Here is an 11,598-nt window from a genome sequence, read left to right on the forward strand (position 1 = left end):
TGCCAGACCTCATCAGGGAAAGTTTTAGACTTGCCAGACTCCTAGAGACCTGAGTTGGGTCATCATAAAAGGATGTCAAGACACCCTCACAGTCATCAATGCAACAGTCCTTTCGACTAAAAGGACTGCTCAGATTGTCCACAGACTGCACTTTTTTTGTCGATCCATGAATTAGCCAGCAGATGCTGCCCTAAGACTGGGACAGCTGGCACATACCACCCCCAGAGGTCTTGGGGTACAGGTTTTATAAACAAAACTGGTTTCTTGAGAGTACAATTCATAATACCATAATTAAGTTTCCTTGTCTATTCAGTGACCCTAGTATAGATCTGCAATCTTAAAATAACACAGGGAGATGACCACTGTGTTATTTGAACATAATCATTCCCCATTGTCATCTATATGATATATTTTATCTGACTTCTTTGTCAGCACTTTGTAATATGTATAGAGACTATCATTTATTCTTCTGATGGGTATTTATTCTAAAAATTAATGCCATATTTTATAATGGGACATCGTGAATTGTTAACTTGGGAGCTTGAGGATTCAGAACATTAACGATTAATTAATCTGAAATAATTAGACAGCACATGATTGTACTATAAATATTTCCCAAGGAATATTTTTGACCATTGACTTTTCTTCTTAGAGTCATTACTAACACCTACAACTGATAAAACAAGACAAGGGACAAGAGTTGCTATATAACCAGAGTTGCTATAGAGACTTGGGGAGAGGAATGGAGAGATGGTGTTTGACACACATTTTTTTCCCTCCTCTCTTGATTTTTCAGTGATCGAAGGGAGAATTTTCTTCTCTTGGTGCATTATCAGGTCTCCATCCTTTTATCTCCATCCACACATGTATTTTCTTTCTTTTCCATCTGCTGAAATCCAGTGTCTAATATAAGCAAAGGCTGCAGTCATTTCATTTGTTAAGATAGATGTCAAGTACTTTAACTGCCACAATTTTAATCTCAGGAGCACTTATTTCTGAGGTTGTCTCATTTTCTCCACACAACCTTAGTTGGCTGTGATATGAATACCGCACTTCTCTAGGTTCATCTGACACCATTCACTTTTCGTAATGATAAGAACATTTCAAACTGAACAGCAAATGAATCTTGTTCCTTAAAGATCACAACCTAACAATGTAGCCACATTTTAAGCAAAGTGTATTAATACAACGGTGAAGGAAGGCTTTTTGCTTCCAGACTGAGCGTTGTGTTTCTTTAGGTGAATTGCTTCATGTTCCATGCAGTTTTCTACCAAAGTCATAGTTATAAAGCTTATCTTCCACTTGTACCTTTATGAAGATGGCTACAAAAATTAATAAGAAGCTTATGAAGACTAGGAGGCATGATTCAGTTATAAAATAAATAAATCCTAGAGATGTAATGTACAGCATAGAAAATATAGTCAATAATATAATAACTATATAGTGGTAGAAGGTTACTAGAATTGTCATAGTGATCACTTCATAAGGTATATGGATGTCGAATCACTATATTATACACCTGAAACTAATATAATATTGCATGTCAACTATACTTTAATTAAAAAAACAAGGAAGCAGAAAAATATTAAGTAGATGTGTGAAGAGTCTCAGAATTAGTGAGAGAGAGAGGTAATAAAACAGTAGCCCATGAAATCAGAAATGAAAGATTTCTTTTTCTTAGAGAATTAGCAGACACTTAGTATATCTCTTGAGACAAAGTTTACTCTCTTAATTTCTAAAAGGAAATTCAGCAAGCCACATTAAAAAGAATGGTTTGGGGATTCCCTTCCCCATATCAAGGCAGAAATGATGAAATAGTACTTCCATTTTTTTTCCTCCTAACTTTTCTATCCAAATCTCTTTGGTTGTAGTTAATTATCAATCTCTCCATCTCACCTTGTGTTGGATGGATTAGTGGATAGATTATTTCCTTTCTTCCCTCTTACTCTTACTTCCTCTCCTCCCCTTCAAAAATTATTCCATGCTGGGCACTTTGATAGGGACTGGTATCCATATATTAAAAATTCTCTACCATATAGAGTCTGAGTTGAATAGATCCAAGGTCTAATCTATAAGATCTGGGGAGTCAGGTAGAGAAGATGATATAGTTGAAAAGTGGTAATTATTGCTAAGATGTCAACAATGCCTTCTCCCAGTCAATACTTCAGGATCACTTGATATAATGAATGAAGAAGAGTGTTCACAGAGAAGTTAAGATGGTGATATAATTGCTGTCTTGGAGGCTTAAAAAAACGGATAGCAAAAGGGTTCTGTTGATGATATAAAGAGTGATTCTGACCAGGTAGAAAGAAAGATCAGCTCTCTTAGTCACTTCCTGATCTCTAATGGTTCTCCACAGGCAATAGAAAGAGTGGCAAAGAATCACGATGCACAATTTGGAAAGCTTTTTGAAAACAAGAATAGACAATGATTGCCAAGAACCTGGTGTTGAGCTCATATTTAAAAAGAACTCAAGGAATCTTCCATCTATAAACCTAGTTTAGTTTTAGAGAATCAAAAAGAAGAAAAAGGAAGCCTTGGAAAAGTGATGATTTAGTTGCTATAACTTTTGTGTGTTACTGAGCCTGACAAGTAAGCATGAGACAGAAGATCTGGACATGACTTAACTCAATTTCAGTAAACCAGACAGCCCCATAATGAGGCTGAAACAAGACCACATGGAATATTGAGGAAGAACTGAATGATTTTCAAAACCATCTTGCAGGCAAGAGATGAATTAGAGGAAGTATGGGTGGCAAGTAGGGGAGAAGTGACGCTGCTAATATGAAAAGTTGATAGGAGATTAAGGCAGGTCAAGAACATGTCAGGTCAGGGCTTGCAAGAAAATATACTTAGTTAAATGTAAGATCATATTAGGAATTGAATAAAATGAGAAAATCACATAATTTAGGATCATGGAAAGGCAAGTAAAAACTAGTAAAGTTGTAGAGTCTATATCATGGCGGCACCTAACAAGGTATGCTTGTGATTTAAGCTACCTAGAACATCTGGAGGGAAACTTTCACAGGGGCTAAAACATTTTATGATAATTTAATATGCACATGAATCTTCTGGGCACTTTGTTAAAAAGCAGGATCTGAGTGTAGGGTGGGGACCAAGATTTGATATTTTTAACAAATTCCCAACTGATAGGGTTGGAGCACACTTTGTGCATGCTGCTCCAGCCTATGATAAGATTTGCATTATAGTTTCATTGAAAGCTAACTAATCTCTTTATTAACTGAAGTGAATGCCAAATAACAAAAAATAATTCTAGGAAGAGACCTGTTACTTTAACCTTAATGTTACACAAACCACCAACTCTAACTCACTTTTGCATCCATTAATTCTAGAGATCCTGAACACAATGGACATCAACCTCTTGTTATTGACAATATTGGCCATAGTTTGAGTGTTTGTCATTTTATAAGCATTGAAATAAAAGAAAAGAGAATTGGCTCGAAATATATTGGGTACATTGCAGAAATGAAAGGAATCAGGAAAAATTATTCTAGTCATGTAAAGAGGATTGGTTAGGTCATATTATGAGTCCTGAGCTCATTCTGGGTTTCTTTCTATAAATAGGATATTTTGGAACTAGAGAAGGCATAGCAGAAGGCAACCAGAATGACAGAGGGATTTGGGGAATTTGCTTCTGTGGAAAGGTTAAAGAAACTAGGTCTGTTTTCTTTTGTAAGGAGAGAAAAGATGGTACCTCACTGAGGTGATATCATTCTAAAAGTAGTGGAAGTAATAGGATGCGACAAGAGAACCTTATGGAAACAAGAGTAGAAGGATTCTGGCAAGGAATGAAGGCCAGAAGAATGGCTCCAGTTTTTCTAAAAACCCTCAGTTAGCAATGTTCTTATTGGCAAAATTCCACTAGTCATAAAAGGAGGGGTAATGCTGGATTTAGATTAAGAAATAAATGAGAGACAGGAAATGAGGAGGCAAGAGAGACCTTATATCTTCCTTCATTGAGAAAATTTTCAAATGGGCACTTATTAATCCTACAGAAGCCCTACTCTCATAGCACATGGTGAACTTTACCAGGATTCCCCAGGCTCAAAGACTCTGCTTCTGTAACATATCACATCTCTGCTTCCGCCTCATCCCAAAATGGTACTTTCTCCAACAGTTCAGCAAAGAAATGTATATAATCAGTTACAATATTCAGGTCTCTTCCTCTGAGATACTTTTTCTTCTGCATCAATCCTGGAAAACATTCTCTTTTTCAGTGGATAGAAAAGCATCGTCCATGACTTTGCGTAAGAGATCCTAGCATCGTCATCTGATCCCTAAAGCTCAGAGAGGGAAAGATTTGCAGGCCATTTTGGTCAACACCATCATTTTACAGTAGAGGAATGTGGAGCTTAGATAATCATGCAATTTTATCTGTTTAGTATTGAAATACATACACTTTCCAGAAACTTTGAAAATCCCCCAATGACTATTTGGAAAACATTGGTCATACTATGAGTTAACTGGGAACTCTAGCCTTCTGTCAAAATTAATTTTTTAGCTCTGTGTCTTTTCAATAAGACAATCCTTGAGGGAAATTCTTCTAGGTCCACTGCTTTAAGATATGTCAGGCTGCTGTAAATGGTCAATAATTCAGAAAAGCAGGTAGAAGGTGGCAGTTCTTCTAGCTTCTCCTTAGAAATATATGAGGCCCCTTATTCATGTTATTATCCCTGTTTCTCCCTCCACCAAGACAACATGAGATCGCCCATTACCACTTTCCTACTACTCTGCCCTCTTCTGCATCCTAAGAGTCAGCCTGAGAAATAGAAGAGGAAAGTGTTCCAAAAAGAGAAAGAGGCCTCTGTGAAGATCCTGAGGTGGTGTTTTAGTTAATGCTGTGTGACAAATCACCCTGAAACTTAGTAGCTTAAAATTAAGTAAACATTTATTATGTTCATGTTTTCTATGACTTGGGAATTCTCAATCAACTTAGCTTGGCAGTTCTGGTGTAGAGGCACAGCAGGTCTCTTATAATGTTGCCATCAAGATTTCAGCCCTGGCTTCAGTCGTCTGAAGACTTGATGGAGACTGAGGGATCTGTTTCCAGGCCATTCACATGGATAGACAGATTAAAATAATAGTTATCATCCATTGAGCCAAGCACTGTGTTCAGGACATTATCTACATATTTCTGTTTAATCTTCTCAATAATCTGACTATTATAACTATGGCATGGAGAGGTTAATTAACTTTCCCAGAGTCAAACAGCTTGTAAGTGGTAGAGTAGGAATTAAAGCTCAGGATTTATGCTTTTAATCACTAGACTGAATTTACCCCTCCTTGCTATCTCCCTTTCTTTTGTTTTTATTGCAGTCTACTTTGTGTTAGAGTATTGTGATAAACCAATCTCAATTAATTAACTGCCCATTCTGTCCCCTACACTGTAGATGGTATATGATTGAAGCTTGATATAATTTTGCTACACAAATTGGAATTAATATACTCCTCTTATCTCAGGGAAGTCTTGTTTTCTAACCTCACACAACGTAGACACATAGATTGGAATGTGAGGTGATTCTGGAAGAAAAACATTGAACACCAATTGCCCTATGTTCTGGAAAGGCTCAAACCATTTCTGGAGTCTCCCCTTTCCTCACCTCCATCCTAGAAGGTAGCAGATGCATCCTAGAAGAAGCCTAGCCAGAACATAGGCACACTCCTTTCTAAGATGCAGGTTATTCTTGAAATCCAAGATATATAAATCAAAGATGGGGTATACACTGCAAATTAGGGGGCACTAATGCGATGACTCAGAATCCCAGAATGGGTCTGAGTTTACAAATCACTGAGATGTTCCCAAAGTCTTGACAGATCTATGTTAAGGCAGAAACAAGGACATCATATTCTTAAATATTACTGTAATTCAGAATCTTAATAGTGACCTGAAGTCCAGAAATGTCAGGCAAGAAACGGGAAAATAATTGAGCAGGCCAGAGATCCGGGTTTGCTGAGTGGGCCATGAACCCAAAGATTTGGAATGAAGACAATTGTGAAAAGCCTAAAATTTCAAGAAAAAAGGAGGAATATCTTGCCCTACACTGGGCTTTTCTTGGCGTCCCCTGCCTCTGTTTCCCCTCCTCTGTAAAGCAGGGTATAAGTCTTGGAATCACCTGATGTGTTGAGAAAAGAACTGTACTAGGAAGAACTCTTATTCTGACTGTTACTAATTGTATTGTCCGACCCTGGCTAATCACTTTCTCTCTCATGGCCCTCAGTTTTTCCACTTATATAATGGCATTAGCTTTGTATTTGTTATGGGCTAAATTGCATCCCCTCTCAAAATTTGTATGTTGAAGTCCTAATCCTTAGTACCTCAGAATGTAACCATATTTGGAGATAGGGTCTTTAAAGAGGTAATTAAGTTAAAATAAGATTGTTACGGTGGGGCTGTAATCCAATATGACTCGTCTCCTTATAAGAGAGAGACACCAGGGAAGTGTGTGCACAGAGGAAAGATTATGTAAGAACAAAGCATGAGGGTGGCCACCTACAAGCAAAGGAGAGAGGCCTCAGGGGAAACCAACCGTGCTGGCACCTTGACCTTGGATTTTTAGTCTCCAGAACTGTGAGAAAATATATTTCTTCTGTTAAAGGCACCCACTTTGTGGTATTTTATTATGGCAACTCTAGAAAACTAATACACATTTCAAGCCATAATATTATCTGCCTTTCTATAATCTGTGAAATTTTCTTCAGTGTTAATATTGGGATTGACTGAATTTAACAGGAAATTCTTCAATAGTTCTCTGATTAAGAGGTAGAATCTATGTGCTCCTCCCCCAAATCCTGGTGGTCTCTGCAACTGCTTTGACCAACAGAATATAGCAAAAAAAATTTCCAGGTCCAGGTCTTAAGAGATTTTTAACTTCCTTTTCCTGTCTCTTGGGTGCTTGATCTTGGGCCACCATGTCAGAAGTTCAATTGGCCAAGATGTTCGGCATCTGAATGAAACAATCCTGGAACCTCCAGACAAGACCATCCCCAACTTACAGCCATCAAGTGACCCTGGTTAATGCCCTGTAAAGTGAAAGAATTGCCTAGCCAAGCCCGTTTGAATTTTTTTCTCATAAAATCATCAGATGTAATATGGTTGCTGATGTAAATAAACCACTAAAGTTTGGGCTAGCTTGTAACAATGATAAAATAAACATTTCTGAACTGATTTACTAGATGCCTATGGTTGTTTCAACTCTATATAAGTTTATTCTTACCAGGTCTCCCTTTGTGGGAAGAAGTAAGGCACAGTTATTAAGGGGTTGGCCTTTGGACTGAGATTTGGATTTCGATAAGCTCTGTCATTGACAAGTCACTTGTTTTGTTTCAAAGTCACTTGACATCTCTGATCTCAGTTTCCTCATCTGTAAAATAAGGATAATCATCCCTGCTGTGTGGGAGTTTCTGAGAATTTAATGTGCTAATTAGATATCATATTGCTAGGTAGATTGTGAGCATCCTGTAAATGGTAATCACTATTACTACAATAGTAATGCTACCGCCACTGCTGATTATGATGATGAAACCAGGTTATCTTACCTATAGCTAGCAGTGGAGTTGTATGAAATATTCTTTTCAAACAAGCCACTCTCATGGTCTGCCATGAGGCCTAAATCCTCCCCATCGACTCCTAGTCATTGCATTTCAGTTTAAGGATGCAATATCCTTTAAAATTTCAGTTCTACTTGGCAAGATTAATGCATTCAAAAACATTACAAACTGGAGGTCATGTATCAAAGTGTAAAGAGCATAGGACTGAGTGTATACTAGAATTAGTTGTGACTGTGAGTAGCTCAAGATCCAAAAAACAATGGATTAAATGTGTTAGACTTTAACTTCCATGTAAAAGTCCAAGAAGGTAGTTCCAACCTCTATGACATTCCGTGATGTCAGGAACTCAAGCTCTTTCTCTCTTCTGTCTCTCTTTTGCCATGAGTGTTCCCATTCTCAGTGTCACCTCAGAGTATAGTATGGATGCTGCTTCTTTACCATCAGGAAAGAAGAAATGGTTTGAGAAGGGCATACTCTATTGCTTTATGGGCTGAAACATAGTCATGTGACCAAATCTATCTGATACACAGAGGAGAAATGCTGGAAAATGTGCACTTGATTGAGGATATCCAGGTACCCAGCTAAAACTGAAGAGTTCTATTACTGAGGAAGAAGAGAGGATGACTGAGGAAAAGAAGTAGTCTTTGTGATAGTTATCATTTATTGAGCATCCTTCATCTCTATAAATTCCCAGGACCCCAGCAAAGGATCTGACACAGCACAGGAGCTAATAAATAGTTGTTGAATTAAATTGAATTGAGGAAATTGTGAACTCGGGGTCACAAAAGAGATCACAAAAAAGCAAAGTTACCAACTCATTTCTTTATTGTGTAATGTTTCCTAGGCCTCACCTTCTGTGATATGAAGGTATTAGACCTATCGATCTCTAGGAGGGCAATTCTGTACCTGACAGAAGTGAACTAATTAACATCTCTGCATTCTGTATTCTCAGAGTGCAGGTTTTATATCTTGAATTGAGGTAAAATCCAATCTGGAGGTCCCATGTTCATTAAAAAGGCCTACAGCATTGCTTGAAATATCAGATGCTGGCATCCCCAAATTACAGCAAAGTTCCCCTCTACTCTTCAATTGGATAAGGTAGGCTTTGCTTCCCATCTCAAATTATTTTGCTCTGCTGTCCTTGGCTGTTAAACAGAGATGTCACCTCATTTGTAAGCCATTTTGCTTTCTTTTGAAAGGTGATAGACTTTTTTGCTGAGGTTTAATAATAATTGTGACCAGTTAAGACATTGTATGATTTTAGGTAATTTCTATGAATGGAAGGCTATTCCTGCTTACTACATTGGAACTATTTTAGAACCTCATTATTTGCCCTCCAGTGTTAAAGAATGACACTGAGACATAAAAATTATGTCACAGTGATCCATGTGTTTATGGGAAGAAAATGAAATGCAATAAAATTTGAACACTCCTTTTTATAAAGCCATGGTCTTGACCCTAAAATTTACCAGGGGCCACATGTGTTACCTTGTCAGTAAAATAACTGTAGATTCCAGTGGGTTCTACATCTGAATCTCAAATACCTGAAACCTGACCTGATATGCTTTTCAATCTAATAAAGGAGTGAGAACATATGTGAAAGGTATTGGAAAGGCAGCTCCATAAATATTGCTATGATTATGATTACATTTATCTGTTTATTTTCCGTCTTTGTCATGGAATGCAGAAATAGGAGAGCTAATGTGCCATGACTTGCCCTCATATTCCATTCCAGCAAAATACCTCTGTAAAGCCATTTGTTTAATATTAAGGAGGTAATTTAACCCATTTTATGAAGCTTTATTTTATTAGCAGCTTTTATAATAGGTTTGCATCTTATCATCTTTCTTTGGTTATAATAATATCTTTATCCTCTTAATGATGAAATTTTCTCCACTCCTTTGATGTCTGTGTTAATTGCTATCTATTGTAATATTAAATTCAGAAATAGAATGAGTTCCTTCCTTCATCTTTAGCTCTTAAAAAAGTCAAGTTGTGAACACAGTGACACCAAATCAAACCCTAACTCGAGGCCTATAATAATCTTACTTAACAGCTCAATGACTCCACTGTTATAAATAGATGGTCCATTCCTTCCATCACCAAATGTTTACTGAGCACTTCCTTTGGTTAAGTATGGGTGATGAAAAGATTGCTATACCGGATATGACCCTGTTACCCTCTTCCCCTTGACATGGATAGTGTATATCTTGGACAAAAACTAAAAATTTCACAATAAGATAAATGAAGATGGGACACAGAGGAGAGGAAAGGGGGGTGGGCATGAATTGCAAAGTAAAGGCCCTGTAGGACATTTTCTTAATTATTTTTGGATTTTTTTTTCCCCTGAAATTTCGTCTCAGAAAAATACGCCTACTTTCCAAACTTTGCTTGGAATTTTAATGTATTTACAGACCTACAGAAGTGCCTCCATACAAGCCAGCCCCTTGACATATTTGGGTGAAATTAAGAAAACATTTACATTGCTAAAGAAAGCATGCAATGTGTGACTTGTAAGATTTCCCACATGATTACTGACTTTGCCTCAGAGTTTTATGCATTGTTCAGTCATGTCGCCCAAGATAGGAAACTTCTTGTTAAAAGGCCAGAGCGTCTTTATGATCTGAAATTTTTGTCAGTATAATATCAGTCAAAATTCTCCTAATCTTGTGACTATTTTTTGATGATTGGAAAACCTTTGAATTACATACTTTTTCAGTGATTACGATCTGGTTTAATGAAAGGACTGTAAACACCCTTTAATTTAGGAGACTCAAGCCAGTGGTGTGACATAGTATTTATAAAACTTCTAGACTCGATTTGTTCACTTGTGTTTTATTTGCCTATCATCATGATTTTGGCAAATAAAGCAGAGAAAAGGCTCCTGGATGATCATGAACTTAAGGTAGGTAACTATAGGTATATTTTTAGGGGTACCTAGGTTGTATAGGTAAACCAAGGCAAAAGCAAAATCTCTGTCATAATGGGTTTATAACTAGGGGTGTGTGTGCACACGAACACTTTGATCTTTTGTGGAAGGGAGGGAAGGAATTTAAAAATTCATTTGTAGAGGAACTTTCAACTGGTAGATGTTCAATAAATGTCTGATTCTTGTTAGATTAGCTTTCTTAGGAAGGGTTGTGAGAAAAGCACCAGATATGTATAAGGAGGGCACTTGGTTTATTGCAAATAGTCTCGAAAGTCATGATTCTTCCTTCCATTTAATTGAAAACAATGAATATACACTGTGTCTACGCATGCTATAAATTGTGGTGTGCTTTGAATCATCTGAGTGATTCAATGATGCTTAATATCTTTCCTTGAAGATATTTATTGCTGGTGCAGGTTGGCAAACACATGTGCAGCCACTATCCCTTCTTGCTCCCACATCAGACATTTCTAATAGATCAAGGTGCTTTTTCTGTCTGAACCTGGATTTTGTCTCAAAATCCTTTTAAACTCAATGCTCTAGGTATCTCTTTCCACTCAATCTCAACTGAAACAAGCAATAAAATCCATTTTCCATTCTGACTCTGGAGGAGGGGCAGATATATACAAATACCTATGGTATCAGGCAGATCATAATCATCAATAAAAATAGATATTCCTCAAGTATTTACTATATACTGAATCAAGTTCTCGACAATTGATTATAGTAGCAATGTCCTGCAGATGAAAACTATTTAAGGAAATTCTATTGGAACCTTCTTTTGAAAAGCAAAGAATCACTTTGAAAGTAAATCATCATCCTCTGATTGATCTGTTTGATGAGATCGACTGTGTATTGAATTTTCTTTGTGTGCTACACATCTAAAAAGGAAAATACTGTTCAATTCTAATTGCTGTCACTGGAGTATGAAAAAACAAGACAAATAGAAAGAAATTGTTTTCCAAGAAAAAGCAATTCAAAATAGAGAAACAAAATTAAAGCACTCAAGGGGAGTGAATGAAAATAATATAGAAACTAATATTATTATATGAATCTCTTTCCTTCTTGATTTGGCATTGAAAAAATATTCATTTTCTTTT

Source organism: Pteropus alecto, unplaced genomic scaffold (genome assembly GCF_000325575.1).
Source record: "Pteropus alecto unplaced genomic scaffold, ASM32557v1 scaffold71, whole genome shotgun sequence".
Classification (NCBI taxonomy): domain Eukaryota; kingdom Metazoa; phylum Chordata; class Mammalia; order Chiroptera; family Pteropodidae; genus Pteropus; species Pteropus alecto.